Genomic DNA, 16,985 nt, shown 5'->3' on the forward strand with positions numbered 1-16,985 from the left:
TCATTCAGTATCTACTAAGAGCTAACATTTAGGCACTGGTGATGTAGTAGCAAAACAAAACAAAACAAAAAAACAGACAGAAGTACCTTCATATCTGGATTTTCCTTCCTAGGACAGGAGACTAAAAAACAACAAAATAAATATGTATTAAAGGCCTGCCTCGTTTCACTCACCGCACTTTATTACAGTCCACAGATACTGCATTGTTTGCGAATTGAAGGTTTGTGGCAACCGTTCATCAAGCAAGTCTACCACCACCATTTTTTCCCCAATATTTGCTCACTTTGTCTCTATCACATTTTGGTAATTCTTACAAAATTTCTTTTTCATTATTACTACACTTGAATTGCTGCAACCTTAGAATAAAGCTTTAATGGCTGAGGGGTTGCTTCTTATGGATGAACCAAAAATATAGGTTCATTAGATGAAATCTTCTCCTGGTGAAAATGCTGTGAAAGTTGCTGACATGACAATAAAGGATTTGGAATATTATATAAACTTAGTTGATAAAGCAGTGGCAGGGTTTGAGAGAATTGACTCCAATTTTGGAAAAAGTTCTACTATGAGTAAAATGTTATCAAACAGCATTGTATGCTACAGAGAAATCATTTGAGGGAATAAAAGTCAATAAGTGCAGCAAACTTCATTGTTTTCTTAATTAAGAAGTTGCCACAGCCACTCCAGCCTTCAGCAGCCACCACCCTGACCAGTCAGCAGCCCTCAATATCAAGGCAAACCCTCCATCAGCTAAAAAGATTAGAACCCACCAAAAGCTCAGATGATAGTTAAAGCATTTTTTAATAATAAAGCATTTTAAAATTAAGGTATGTACATTGTTTTTTAGACATAATACTATTGTACACTTAATAGGTAGTATCAACATAGCTGTAAATGCACTGGCAAACCAAAAAATTAATTTGATTCTCTTTATTGTGACATTTGCTTTATTGCAGCAGTCTGAAACTGAATCTGCAATAGCTCCAGGGTAGGCCTGTGTGTTAAATAATGAAAGCGCTACAAAGGAAAATTAAATCTGGAAAAGGGGTTGTGAAATCGGATATATCTGCGAGATTTCAGATGGCAAGATAAAGGAAAGCCTCATTAGAAATTTTAAACAAGGAAAAATGAGGGAGCATGCAAATAGTGTGAGGAAAGTATTCCAAGCAGGGTCAACAAGTGCAAAGTCCTGGAGACAAGAATATGCACCACAAGTTAGAGAAAGAAGGAAACCAGTGTGACTAGTGTGGAAAGAACCATGAGATCTTGTGGATTTTAATAAGTCCCTTGATTTTTTAATCTGGGAAAGATGGAATGCCAAGGATATTTTTGAGCTGGGCAATGGCATCATTTATCTGTCTTTACAAATAATTCTGGCCTCTTTGTTGAAAATAGACTGCCAGGAGGCTAAAGATAGAAACAAAGAAGACTGGGAGGAGGAGGCATTGTAAAATTCCAGGTAAAAGTTGATGGAATCTTGGACTACAGTGGTGGCAATGGATGAGAGAACTGGCCAAATTGCAAAAACATCCATTTTGAAGATAAACAGGATTCTTAACACCAAAGATTCTAAAATTATTATAATACGATACTAGAAAGTGTTACTTTGATATTTATAACATGATACTAGAAGGTGTTACTTTGGTACATTACTCTAATTTCAATGAATTTTGAAATAGTTTTATTTGAAACCACATTTTATATAGATACTAGCACAATAATTCTCTATTTCTCTTTTTGATAACTGTAATGCTCAAATTTAATGGATTCATTCATTTTTACTAAGTTTGAAAAATAAACCAATTTATTTTTTGAGCAAAGAAGTCCCAGTCTCCAAATGAAGAAAATACATAGGGGAAATAATTTTTGCATTTACCAAATGACACTGGTATGTATAAAATCAGTGGAACTTTTTGTAATTTGTTTTTATTAAAGTATAGCATATGGGCAATACAAGTCAAAAAAAAAAAAACAAAAAAAAACAAAACACACTTTTAAGAATTTTTACAAAGTAAGCCCGATCATTTAACCAAAACTCAGATAAAGAATTATAACATTAGGAAAATGGAGATTGTTCCCTTAGGAAAATGTCATCTGGTGACCCTTCTAATTATTACTTACCCTCATGGGATAACCACTATTCTGACTTCTAACAGTTTAAATTAGTTATATATATATATATATATATATATATATATATATATATACATATTTAACCTTATACAAATGGAATTGTATATTATGTGTTAATCTGTTTTCCTTCACTCAACAGTATTTGTGAGGTTCACTCAGGTCATTACATATAATTGTAGTTGGCTCATTTTCATTGTTGAATATGGTACTATGGTACTCCATTATGAATCTATCACAATTTATCCATCTAATTGCTGGGGATTTGAGTTATTTCCATTTTTGGCTATTATATACATGTTCATATATTTTGGTGATCATAACTGAAAGTTCTGTTGAGTAGATACTCAAGAGTATACAGGGCATGTATATGTCCAATATAATAGATAGAATCCACCTCCATAGTAACACTGCACCAGTTTACACTTCCACTGGAAGTGGGGGTCTATTTCTGGGCTTTCTATTCAGTACTACTGATTTATGTGTCTACTCTCTGACCAACGCCACATGTTCTTGATAGCTGTAGTTTTTCATAAAGACTTGAAATTGGATAGTGTGACTTCTCAGACTGTATTTATTCTTCCTGTTCAGTATTTTTTAGGATCTACCCTTTTCTATATGAATTATTGACTCAATTCATTAATATGCATAGGGTGGCTAGATGGAATTTTTATTGAGATTATGTTGGACATATAGATCAAGCTCGAAAGAACTGGCATCAAAACAATTTTGATTCTTCTGATCCATGGATATAAAATACCTTATATTTATTTAGATCTTTGATATTTTCATTACACAGCCTCATAGTTTTCTGCCTGTGAATTATTTTGTCAGAAAAAAGTATTTTGGAGGGGGAGGAGAAGAGGAGGTGCTATAGTAAATGGTATTGCTTATTTTAATTTCTGAGTTAAAATGTATAGAAAAGTATCGTCTTTTGTATACTCGTCAGGTATCCTGCAATCTGGAATAAATTTTTACTCTTAGTTCAGGATTATTTTAGATTGCTTGAGATTCTCTACAAAGACAATCATCTGTATACAAAGATACCAGTTTTATTTCTTTATAATCTGTGTATCTTTTATTTCTTTGTTTTTTCTTATTGTATTAGCTAGAACAATCAATATAATGTTGAATATGAGTGGTAAGATCAGGCATCCTTGCTTTGTGCTTGATCTTACAGAAAAATGTGTTAAGTCTCTCACTAATAAGCATCACATTACTGTAGGTTTTTCGTATTTGTGCTTTATTAGGCTAAGGAAACTCCCCTCTCAATTCCTATATTTTTTTTTTTACTTTTTTCTTTAAACAAATGGATGTTTAATTTTATTGACTACTTTTATGCATCTATTTATATAACTATGTTTTTTTCTTATTACAGTGTTAATATAATAAATTATATTGACTAATGTGCAAATAATTGGGTCAAGTTTCGATTCCTGCAATGACCCCATTGGTCAGGATTTATTATCCCTTTTACTTATTGCTGGATTAAATTGATAATACTTTCTTAAGGATTTTGCTTTTATGTTCCTGAAGGATACTAATCTATAGTTTTCTTTCTTTGTAAGCTCTTTATCTGCTTTTGGTAATAGAGCAATGCTAAGCTGATGAAATGGGTCAAGAAGTATTCCATAGCTTTTTGGGGGAAGAGATTGTGGAAAATTAGTATTATTTTCCCGTTAAATATTTGGTTGAATTTTTCTGAACCTAGTGCTTCTCTCTTTTCCTTCCTTCCTACCTTCCTTCCTTCCTTCCTTCCATCTTTCCTTCCTTCCTTCCTTCCTTCCTTCCTTCCTTCCTTCCTTCCTTCCTTCCTTTCCTCCCTCCCTCTCTCTCTCTGTCTTTCTCTCAAAGGTTTTAAATTAACTCAATTATTAACTACTTTGTTAGGTATACGGCTATTCATCTTACCTATTTTTACTCAAGTGAGTATTTAGACTTACAAAACAATTGTTTTATTTTATCTTAGTCATCAAATTTGTGGGCATAGAGTTTTTAAAATAATCTATCACTTTTTAATGCCACAGAATCATTAAAATTACTCCTTTTGGTAATATATGTATGTATTCTTTCCTTTTTTTCTTGGCTAACCTAGCTAGTTTATAAATTTTATTGATTTTTTTAAAAATAGCTTTTAGTTTTATTGGTTTTCTCTATTTTTTCCTGTTTTAAATTTCATTGATTTCTGCTCTTATTTTCATTTCTTTTCTCTTGCTAGCTTTTTATTTAACTTTCTTTTCTTTCTCTTCTTTACTAAGGTAAGAACTCAGATTACTAATTTCAGATATTTTTTTATTTTCTAATGTTATATTAAATGCAAATTTTCCTCTAAGTACCACATCCCTAAAGTCTCTGGGATTCTACTATACTCCACAGGCTTTGATAAATTGTATTTTTTTTTCATTTAATTCAAAATACTTTCAAAGTTTTCTTAGGACTTCTTTGATCCTTGTAATATTTAAGACTGTTCATTTACTTTCCAAATATTGGGGATTCTTCCCAGCTATCTTTATGTTAATGATTTCCTAATGTAATTCCATTATAGTTTGAGAACATATTTTATGTGATTCAAGTATTTTTAACATAAATCTTGGTCTGTCTTGATGAATGTTCCATGTAAACTTGAAAAGTATATTCTACTGTTGTTGGATGGAGTATTTTCTACATATCAATTAGATCATATTGATCTAATTAGTGCTGTTAAAGTAATTCTCACTGTTTTTCTGACTGCTTGATTCAGCAGTTACTGACAGGAGGATTGAAGTCTCCAACTGTAATAATTCTTTCCAGTTATATCAGTTTTTTTCCTCATTTGTTTTTATCTTTGCTGTATGGATATACATATTTAAGATTGTTATATTTTCTTGGAGAATTAACCAGTCATTGCATAATGCCCCTCTTTATCACTGACATATTTCCTTGTTCTTAAGTCTGATTTCTCTGAAATTAATATAATTACTCTAGTTTTCACTAACTAGAGTTGCCTGGTGTATCTCTCTCCATAATTTTACTTTTAACCAATCAAAGTCTTTATATTAGGGATGCCTGGGTGGCTCAATGTTTGAGCTTCTGTCTTTGGCTCAGGTCGTGATTCTGGGGTCCTGGGATTGAGTCCTGCATTAGGCTCCCCTCAGGGAGCCTGCTTCTTCCAATGCCTATGTTTCTGCCTCTCTCTGTGTGTCTATCATGAATAAATAAATAAAAAGAACAAAGTCTTTATATTAAAGTGGGTTTCTTGTAGAAAACATATAGTTGTATTTTGTTTTTTTAAACATCATTGACAATCTCTTCATAACTAGTATGTTTAAAATATTCTCAATTAAAATGTTGATATAGTTGAATTAGTATTTAACATTATTGTAACTGTATCTATAACTGTTTTCTATTAATTGCATTAGCTCTTTTCTTCTCTCTACTTTTTTGTTTTCTTTGATTTTAATTGAGCTTTTTATATAATTCCTTTTTATCTCCTCTCTTAATGTATTTGTTCTCTGAAGAAAATTTTAATGGTTGTCCTAGAGCAGTTTGACTGTTAGTTTTAAGATCTGTGGTAACAAAATGCCACAAAGGATGGATTCAAGCAAAAGAAATTTATTCCCTCACAGCTCTAGAGCCCAGAATTCTAAAATCAAAATGACACAAGACCATACTTCCTTTAAACGCTCATGTCTTTCCTCACCTCTAGCTAGCTTTTGGTAGTTGCTGGCAGCCCTTCTGTTCCCTGGTTTGCAACTCTATCACTTCCAATATCTGTTTCCGGTGTTATGTGGCATTCTCCTGGTGCTTCCTCTGTCTCCATATGACAGTCTTCCCTCTGTGTTTGGGTGCCCAGATTTCCCTTATCTAATAAGGACATCAGTTACTCCATTAAGGCCTGTTCTGATCCAACAGCACTTCATTTTAGCATGATTACATCAGCAAAGGCCTTACTTCCAAATAAGTCTATATTCACAGGTACTGGAGATAGGACAAAACATGTCATTTGGGGGGAAACAGTTCAACCTACAGTCAACATGATATGCCTAAGTGTATACTTCTTTCAGCATCTATCACCCTCAGTGTACTCTAAGCTAACTAGATCTGTGGTTTTATGTCTGTTAGTTTTTGGAAATTTCTCAGCTATTTTTAGTTCAAAAATCTCTTCTGTTCTCCATGTCTTTCCCTTTAGGTATTCAAATTGTGTGTATGTTACCTCTTTTAATCTGTTCCCTATATCCATAGTTCTTAGATATTGTTATATTTCACTCTTTTTTTTTTTTCCCCTCTGTGAATTTTAGTTTGGAAAGTGTCTACTGAATTACCTTCAAGCTCATTGATTCTTTTTCAGCTATGGCTGGCCTACTGAGGAGACATCAAAGGCATTCTTTATTTCTATTACTATTTCTGATTTGTAGCATTTCTTCAAGAATTTCTATTTCTCTGCTTATATTGCCCATCTGTTCTTGCATATGGTCTATTTTTTTCATTAGAGTCTTTAACATAATAATCATAGTTAATTTACATTTCCTGTCTAATAATTTTAATCTTTGTGCTCTATTTGAGTGATTCTGATGATTGCTTTGTCTCTGTAGCCTGTGTTTTTTCTTGCCTTTTGTCATGCCTTGTAAGTTTTTGTTAAAAGTCAGAAATGCTGTAGAAGTTAAAACCTGAGGTGAATAGGCTTTACTACAGGGACTTATGTTAATTGGCTGGGATTTGGTCTGCATTTAATATTTGTTGTAAATTTACAGGTACCAGAGGCTTCCAACCCCTCTAGTTTCTTTGTTTTTATCTTCTCTTTTGGCTTTCCAGCTTTTCTTTGTATAGTACCTTGGAAAGAGTCTTTGTCTCACTCTTTCCACTGTGATCCACTGTTATCCTGCTACAATCTTAGTGTGGCAGTAGGTTGTGGGGGACAGTGTATGTTCAATATTCTTCTAGTCAATCTAAATATTTCAGGGGGCTTTCCACTCATGCCTATGGCTTTGCATGTGTGTCTGTCTTTGCCTCCAGTGGTATAAATTTGTCTTTCCTCTTGATCTTGCTTTTTTCCCTATCTGCCATGTTTCCATCCTATTTTCTTGAAGTCTAATTTCCTGTTTATTCTGTTTTCTTAATTTAGGAAAGACTGAAAGACTGGAGGGGACTGGAGGGAGGAAGAGTTCCCTTCTTTTGGCCCAAATGAAGTTTTAGAATTGTACCCTGATGAAGTCTTTTCCTTTTAAAAATAGGCCTTTGTTTTGGAGAAGGCAGTGGATGTGTTTGCCAATGCTTACTTTTCCCCCTCCTACTGCCAGGGACTCTAGAGGTTATTTCTCAAATATTCACTGTAACAACCAGATAGAACTCTGTTCACAACCCAGTATGGTTGATCCCTCTAGTACTACTAAGATAAGACACTATTGAGTAATCTACCTCATGCTCCATAGAGATAGGTTTTCAATTCAGGCTAGTGGGAATAAGTACTTTCTCTCTGAACATCCTGTAAACTCTAGTGTCATGTTCTCTGTGTACTCTTGCCTTTTTCTGCCCCTGGCTTTACTCTTCTATTACGCTGCTTGCAAACACTTTCCAAGCAGTTATAAGGGGAATCTTAACTCATACCTCAGTTGTCTTCCATCTTTCAGGGATCACCATCCTTTGTTGTCTATTGTCTTGAGTCTTTTGCTTCATGTATTTTTCTAGTTTTTAATTATTTCAGGTAGGAGAGTGAATAGGATCCTTGTTACACTACATTGGTAGGAAGCAGAAATCATTCTATTGCTTTCTAATATGATCTGTAAGGGGCTTGCTCATATTAATATTCATTATTAAAACACAATAAAATCATGTTTTCAAGAATAATTTCAAGTCTATGTCAAGTTGAAATATTTTTATTTGTATTCATTCCATTAGATTGCTTTTACAAGCTTCTCAAGCAAGCATTAGATAATGCCATTCAGGCAGGCTCAGGACCGAGGTGAGACCAGTGAAGCATCTAGAGTGCAAAATTTAATAATGTACTTACTCTTAGGGTAATGCAAGTCCATGACCTTAAGAGTTAATGCCTTTCTAAGAGTGGATATGGGAGAATGAATGCTTTTTTCATTTCTTATTATGCAAACATAAGGCAAATACCTATTCACTAGAAGTTCTGAAAGTGCTGAAGTACCACATGTAGATCCTGGATAGTATTCTGTTTTTAAGTGCAAATTGCGTATAGTATTTTCCAAAATTATGACCTGCATAAGTGGAGAAATATGCTTTATTTAATTTCCAGAAATCCAGATTAAGATTTTTCCAGCATCTTAAGATTGTTATTTTTAAAATGATTGTTATTATTGGTCCTGTTATTTATTCAAGCATGTAATCACAGAAGGGAGATTGAGATAGATTTAATACTTGGGATAGGCAACTTCATCTTCTACTCTCCTCAAAATAAAAAATGCCTGAACATAACTGATCTGGGCTTGGTGTGATGTAACTTGGAATAACTGTAGGCTTTCTGTGCACTGAATTTGGTAGGTTGGGAATTATATTATTAAACTATTGTCCAGTACAATAAATAGCTCTGAGGGTATGAGTCAGGGCCTCTAAAAGGAAATTATTCTAGAAGCAATTCACTACCTCATTTTTTTCTATAACTCTAAAGATTTCAGAAGTAACTTATTAAATGTTAAAAATAAAAAAAAACATGTAATGTGTAGAATTAGAGAGGACTTTTATGGCATTTTTAAGCAAGACCTAAATGTTAAGTGTCACTTCCATGAGGTTGGAATCAATGTACCCAATAAGGAATATGAATGTCAGGAAATGGTTCCTACTCTGAGGTGTATACTCATCCAGGCTCTAGGTGTCCAACAATGTGCAAAAGAGACATGTCAATGCCCTCCTGGAGTTTATAGTTTGTTAGAGAAGAGAGATCCTCCTAAAAATACCACAGAATAAATGTAAACATATTGGTATATTGTGCTATGCAAGAGATACAGCTGCTATGGTAAGAGCTGAAAATAGAGATATTTAAACTGGCCAGGGTAAGTTACCCTAGGAAGTGATACTTGACATGAAATCTAATATGAATAGGAGCTACCTAGGCAAAATAAATGTGCAAGAGAAATAAGTGGCTGGAGGGAGTAGGGGACTGAAAGGAGACTGGTCTATCTCCAGTGAAAAGAAAAAGAATGAATGTGGGGGCAACATGGCTTTGTTGATACCTTGCGGCTGAACTATATGAAAGAAAGTCTCTTGGTCAAGTTATTTTAAGAACAATGGAAAACCAATAAAAGATTTTTGGCAGGGTATAAAAATCATCATATTTGCATGTTAAAAAACTTTGCTCTGGATGTGTTGTGGGGAACAGACTGAAAGTGTGCCAGAGTGGAGGCCTGGAGACGATTGAAGGAACAATTGAAGTATCCATGTCAGACATAATATGAACGTGAATTTGAGTGGTGGTGAAACTAGGCTAAATATAGACTCAAGAAATATTTTGAAAACAAAATTCACATTTTAACTTATTTCGTATTTGTAAGTTAGTAAAGCTATTGACAAAAGATTTGTATATAATTTAACCCCTATGGGGTGAATCATTGTGGGAATGCTTATTACCCAGAATATCTTGCTTTCAGTACTTCATGGGGAATGTGATTTTATATATTAAATTTGGGACAAATATGGAGCATATCCCAGAACAAATTCATGTGTAATTTGGGGGACATATCAATAAACACATGGAAAGCGGTAGATGGGAGGATGAACAAAAGACATTTTGGGATGTGTTTGTGTTTTTTTTAATAATAAGTAGGAGATTTAAATCCAGACTCAGAATCAAGTTCTCCCTGATACCACAATATGGCTCTTAAGTTGGGGAACAGGTCACCTAATGCCTAGTACCTTAGGACAGAGATTTGGGACATAAAGTCAGTTGAGTATAGTATCAATTTTCTTCCCCAAAAGTGTTTAGCTAATAGAAAGCCAAGGAAGAAGTCTTAAATCTATTTATTGTGAAAAATAATAAGGATGTTATGTTGATCTTATCTGTCTAATTTTAAGATTGGTGAGCAATTGAGTACAAACTCAACTGACCAAGCCACTCAGGTGCCCCTTAAATTTATTTTGTAAGTGATACATGATTATCCATGTTACAAAATTTGAAATATTTGCATTCTATTATTTATGAGTATAATTTATTTCATACATCAGAAAAGTACATATATTTCTGAGTCCAGATTTTTAGAAGTGGGGCAGCCCGTGTGGCTCAGGAGTGTAGCGCCACCTTCAGCCCAGGGTGTGATCCTGGAGACCCAGGATCCAGTCCCACGTCAGGCTCCCTGCTTGGAGCCTGCTTCTCCCTCTGCTGTGTCTCTGCCGCACTCTCTCTCTCTCTGTGTCTCTCTTGAATAAATAAATAAAATATTTAAAATAAATAAATAATAAATAAATATTTTAAAGTGTGAAATGTGCTCACAAAAAATGCATGTCCAATAAATTTATTACTAAATACTATAGCAGTAGCATGAATCCTGAGTTCAAAAGATATTTTGTTATGCTTCTCTTGACTTTTGCAAAGTGATTGATTAAAAAATTCAATGCTAGGGATGCCTGGGTGGCTCAGTGGCTGAGCATCTGCCTTTGGTTAAGGGCGTGATCTCAGGGTCTGGGATTGAGTCCCACATCGGGCTCCCTGTGAGGAGCCTGCGTCTCTCTCTCCCTGTCTCTGCTTCTATCTCTGTGTCTCTCATGCATAAATAAATAAAATCTTGAAAAAAAATTCAATGCTATGCTTGAATTTGATACAGCAAAGAATGAAATTCAAGGTCATTGATGATTTAAGATTAGTTGGGTATCTAACTTTCTGTTGTTAGAAAATAAACCATCCCAAAATTTAGTAGCATAAAACACTAATCATTTTATTATACTTACAGTTTGTGAGTCAGAAATGCAGATTGGACACAGTTTGGATGGCTTGTCTATGTTCCATGATGTCTAGGGTTTTAGATGAAAAGATTAAAATGGTTGTAGGTAACTTGAGTAGCTGGAGACTAGAATCATATAGACACATTTTCAAACAATTATCTTGTGCCAGAGATGGGATGACTCAAATTTGGGTTTAGCTGGAACTGTCAACCCAGAATGTCTACGTGGTCTTTTTGTGAACATGGGCTTTCTCATGGCATTGCTTCAAGCTAGTAGGACACCTTACATGATGACCCAGGGCTCTAAGAAGGAGTGTTTCAGATAACATGACAAAACCATATGGCCTTTTATGAGTTAGTTTTAGAGTCACATAGCATTATTTGTACCATATTCTACTGGTTGAAGCAATCACTAGCTTGCCCAATTTCAAGGTTAGGTGACATAGACTCTACAGCATGATGGAATAAGTGTCAAAGATTTTGTGACCATGTTTCAAAACTGCCACAGACCTGAATAGTAACATTGAGAGGCTATTCTCACCACTTTTGAGATGTGATGCATTTGTAGCAGAAAAGCTATGGTGAAACATTCCAGAACACTTTTAGAATTTAGATAATGATTTATTCAGTGATTCAGTTCAATACATTCTAAATTCCAGATTCATGTCTTTTGAATTGTCAATACTCTTGACCGTCTCAACTATCTTCTTAGCAAAATTGTTGTCAGTAGACTTTTTTTCAAGATTTTATTTATTTAGCAGAAAAAGAACACAAGCAGGTGGAGTGGTAGAGGAGAAGGAAAAGCAGGTTTAACCCTCTAAACCACTCAGGCACCCCAAGTAAGGCTTTCCTGACACAGAATCCCTACTGAGCAGGGACCCTGATGTGGGGCTCAATCCTCAGATTCTGGGTCATGACCTGAGCCGAAGGCCGGTGCTTAACTGACTGAGCCACCCAGGCACCCCATGCTGTCAATAGTCTTACAGATGCATACGAGCATATATTTTAATCTAAAGTAATAATTCAGAATATGGAATATCCAATAATAGTTTATTCTCTTCAATTATCTGCAATACCTCATACTTAAAGGATACAATTTATATTTAAAATATCACTAGGTAGACAGGGATTTCTGAATATGTCTATATGTCTTGTGAAGAGAATTTTTCATTTAATACAGATTGCTGTATCCAAGTCAGTAAAATAGTATTTGAATTGTCATACTCTCTTTTCATATGCTTTGAAGCCTAGGAATATTCTCTTTTGGAGAACTGGAGATTGAAATGGTATTTGTTAAAAGGGAATTCCACATGTACTTCAAAAACTGACACAATACTGGAATGCAACACATTAATGGAATGAATGAAAACATAGAGGGTAGGTTTCTTTTAAAGATACTACATCTAAGTTGGAACTTTATACTTTAAGAAGAATATCAAGGAATTGGAGAGAAATCAATCAACTGGTGATTCAGAAAAATTAGCACTTTTAAACTTTTAAGTTATATAGGATATTTTCCTTTAATCATATTTATATAATATATGTTCTATTCAAATAATTTTAATATGTGTAATATCACACTGGATTTTTACAAAAGCATCTAGATTTCTTCACAAAATGCAGCAATTAGTCAGGACAAGAATTTTACATAAGATCACATGATATTGACTTCTCTCTGATAAATCATTATAATAAATCATTTAAGATAAATCATAAATCATTATGATCCTTTAGAGGAGTCAGAAAAATTGTGTTTGTGTCACAAGCTTTCAACAGAAAAAAAATATTTAACCTCTAGAAGAGAAAAATCCAAGGAAAAATAATTAAATGCCATGGAATCTTCTACATTAGGTTTGTATATGTAAGCTAATAACTTGGGACTAAAAATAGTATAAGAACACTTCCACATATCTCAGACTGTAGACTTCTAAAAACAGGCTTATATGAGTTTTTTATTAAGCTGTGCTTCCTCCTGAAAATTGATTTAAATGAGAGTGATGGAACAAAACAGGCATAAATCAACAAAAACAAATAAAAAGGGAATAGATGTAACCATAAATATGGCATATCAATAAATTTCTAGAAGCCAGAGTGTGGATGGAAAGCATTGATTGATTTAGAAAATGGGAAAAATAAAACTGAGGTCTGCAAGAAAGAAGCCAATAAGTAAGGCTTACTCTTTTTTTTTAAGATTTTGCTTATTTATTCATTCATTCATTCATTCATTCATTCATTCATTCATTTGATAAAGAGAGAGCACACAAGCAGAGAGAGAAGCAGGTGGAGTAGCAGAGGAAAAGAGAGAAGCAGGCTCTCTGCTGAGGAGGGAGCCCACTGCAGGGCTGGATCCCAAGACCCTAGGATCATGACCTGAGCTGAAGTCAGACACTTAACCCACTAAACCACCCAGACACCCCAAGTGAGGCTTTCCTGACACAGAATCCACAAGATTTGGGGCTCAGAGGCACCAGGTACCTCTGGAGAAGGGATGTTGGTGAGTTTAGAAACCTACAAAGAGGGATCCCTGGGTGGCGCAGCGGTTTGGCGCCTGTCTTTGGCCCAGGGCGCGATCCTGGAGACCTGGGATCGAATCCCACATCGGGCTCCCGGTGCATGGAGCCTGCTTCTCCCTCTGCCTGTGCCTCTGCCTCTCTCTCTCTGTGACTATCATAAATAAATAAAAAAAAAATTAAAAAAAAAAAAAAAGAAACCTACAAAGATATTTAGGCCTTCTGAGATTTGCCCCTATTTGAAGAAACAGATAAATTCCCTGACTAACCCTGGCATATATATGGAAAGTATATATATGGAAAATATATATATATTCCATCTTTCCATATGTGTGTGTGTATGTACACACACATTTATACACACGTACATGGAACGATTTAACTAGACAGTCTGTATTCCAAAATAAAAACTAAGAGTAGGCATAAAGTACAGTTCTTTAAAAGATGATACTGGATGATTAAATGTCAATATAAAAGTCTTTTCCACTTCTAGATTCTCAAAAGCCCTCATTGCATTGCCCTGTGGGAATTGAAGCTTGGGAAAAGAGCACAGGAAAAATGATTATCTGGCTACTGTTTTGCCATAATAAACTGTCCCTTTTCTCTGACTCATTAGTTGTGTGTTTTCAGCCAGAATCCATGAAAACGAAGCATGCTAATATGCTACCTTGCAATTAGGGGAAAATATCAGCCTCTTCACAGTTCTTACAATCACCGACTGTAAATCAGAAAATGAGGTTTAGTGAGGTTGGACAATCTGCTCAAGGCCACACAACTAACAGGAAGGAAAGCTTGCTTCTGAACTATCTAAGTTACTCCAACTTCACAAACAGATATGCTATTTGAGTTAATACTTTTGAGAAGGGCAATCTCCAGGTAAAAAGAACTGAGGGACAGGGGATTATCTGTGTATCACTCGTGCATGAGATATATCACATTTTCAGTGGCATGCCTCTGGAATAACCAGTAAATTCTTCAGAAGGGTAAGCTTTACCTTCCTTTAAAACAAGTGAAACTCTAAGAATGGTATTCTTTAAAATCAGCAATGTACCCGTAAGCTGTAAATTTTTCCTAAGTGTCATTACAATATGTTCCTTCTTTTGAGAGATTTATGGATGGAATTAGTTCTAACAATGAGGTATTAAAGCAATGTGATATTAAGGAACACTGGTCTTTATGATTCTTAGCTTCATAACAAGAGTGGCAGTGTTTGGGCCAAACAGACAATAAAAATCAAACTGAAAAAAGCCACAACATGATTTCAAACATGTGAAGCTGCTGCTGCCGAGTAATGGTTAGCCTTGACCAGCATCTGTCTTTCCTACTTCTTCTGATTGCCTTCCAACTATGGGAACCACAGGAATTGACTCCAGGCAAATAAAGCACTGGACGTGTGATGGTAATCTTTGCCACAAAATAAATGAGCTGGTCTGGAAAACTTCACCTTCAGAAGGAGACTTTTACTTTTTGTTAAAATAGCATAATCTGTTCCTAAGATACCGACTAAGTGAAGCTCAGAGTTCAGTTGTATAGGTGGGTGAAAAAGAGAAGAGATATACATTATCTAGAAAATCACATGCACCTTCATATTTTTCTTTTTTCTTTCAAGCTCTTAACATAGTGCTAAAAAAGAAGCTTAGCTATCCAAAAAAAAAAAAAAAAAAAAAAAAGTTTATCAATAAAAATTCGAATCTATCTTGCAACTTGAAATTTTTCCATTTCTCCTGGTTTCTCAGAGCATTTGAGGGAGTCCAGCAGCCATAGAGGGTTGGGAGAAACAGAACAACAGTACTGTCCTGCTGATCTCTCCTCGGTAGCAGTCTCAGTTTCCAAGTCTGTTTACAAACATGAAAATTGAGTCTTATAGACATTTAGATGGCAAGACACAATTATTACGTAGCATACTCCAGATTCAAAACTGGTAGGCCCTAACCTTCAAACTGTAACATTTTTCTTTTCTTTCTTTTATATTATTATTATTATTTTTGGCTTCTTACAGGAAAATGCCATACGGCAGAAGAGGCAAAAAAAAAAAAAAAAAAAAAAAAACACTAAAATGTAGGAGCTCCTGGCTGGCTCAGTCAGTTGATCACCCAACACAGTTTCTGCTCAGGCCATTATCTCAGGGACGTGGGATTGAGCCCTGCATAAGGCTCAGTGCTCAGTGTGGGGTCTGCTTGAGAGACTCTCTCTCTTTCTCTCCCTCTACTTCTGCCTTTCCCCCTGCTCAGGCTGCCTGTCTCTCTCTGTCTCAAATAAGTTAAACAAACAAACAAACAAACAAACAAATAAATAAAGCTTTTTTTTTTTAAAAAAAAAAAAGGCAATAAAATGTAACCAAACTCATGTTTTCCTTATTTGAAGTTTTCCATGGCTAGTCCTATACAGTTTCAAAGACTCAAAAGAATAATAAAATGTAAATTGAAATCACATTATCTAAGAGCAAATTAGGACAAAATAAAAATCTTCAATATGATAGTTTTAGCTGAGGTCTTTCTTTCTTTCTTACAGGAAAAACACTGTGCAAATGAGTATAAGAATTATGTCAGTACATATCCATTAGTATGTAAGCATCATAAGGTTGTGATAAAGGTATTTATGTTACTTACTGGTATATCCTCAGCACACGGAATGATGTTGATTATCTAGCAAATTATTAATAAATATAAATTAAATATGTTAATAAATGGAAGTGATTAAATCTTTTTGTCTTCAAGCTCAACTTCAGATAATTCTATGTATGGATTCATTCCCATCAAAGTTTGTGGGCAAATCCAGATGATATGTGGAAGTAGATTAGAAACTCCTTCTTCAAAAAAAAAGAAAAAGAAAAAGAAAAAGAAACTCCTTCTTCACCGATGGTAAGATCTAGAATCAACCTTGTGGCCTTATCTAGGTGCACTATGAGGTCACAATTTGCTTTTAAGCTACTTTGAGCCAGCTAAGCAGCACATTTCTACTTTAACTTCCATTGTATAAGTCAAGCCCATATGAATAGCTATCATCTAGGATCAGAGATCTGTCCTACTAGGTAAAGGTCTGATCTTCAGTCTAGCCCTATCTTCTTTCCACCAAAGCTCAATTGACCTTGTGTTCCAATAACTGATTTGTCTGCTACCTTGCCATAGGTAACAACTACCAGCCCTCACCAATATATCAAATCTATTAGATAACATTCAATGATGTACTTTACATAATGTATTTAAACTTTTTCCTAACTTGTACATTCTTCAAAAGAAGTGACTTTTTGATTCACTCAAAAAATGTATTGAATACTATGTTATGGCTCTAATATATATTCAACAAATTCTTGTTCATGGACTAGACAAATTTCATCTTATATGTAATACATGGAACTGATATGGTTGAGAGAGAGAAAAAGGAAGGAAGCCCTTTTATGCCTCTTTGTATAAGGGCACTAAGTCTACCCCAAGGCTCTACCTGCATGACATAATTACCACTCAAAGGCCCCATC

General features: G+C 34.7%; 1 long non-coding RNA gene across 1 annotated transcript in view; it reads right to left on the reverse strand.

The window, feature by feature from the left end:
- LOC144318569 (uncharacterized) overlaps positions 1–16,400 on the reverse strand; it is a 49,749-nt gene extending 33,349 nt beyond the window's left edge. Inside the window, exons 1-3 of the long non-coding RNA XR_013384570.1 lie at positions 16,120–16,400; positions 11,008–11,070; positions 87–121 (exon numbers count right to left, since the gene is read on the reverse strand). This is a non-coding gene — a long non-coding RNA (uncharacterized LOC144318569). The remainder of the gene's footprint in view (positions 1–86; positions 122–11,007; positions 11,071–16,119) is intronic.
- Positions 16,401–16,985: the final 585 nt, after the last annotated feature.

Source organism: Canis aureus, chromosome 8 (assembly GCF_053574225.1).
Source record: "Canis aureus isolate CA01 chromosome 8, VMU_Caureus_v.1.0, whole genome shotgun sequence".
NCBI classification, from domain to species: Eukaryota; Metazoa; Chordata; class Mammalia; order Carnivora; family Canidae; genus Canis; species Canis aureus.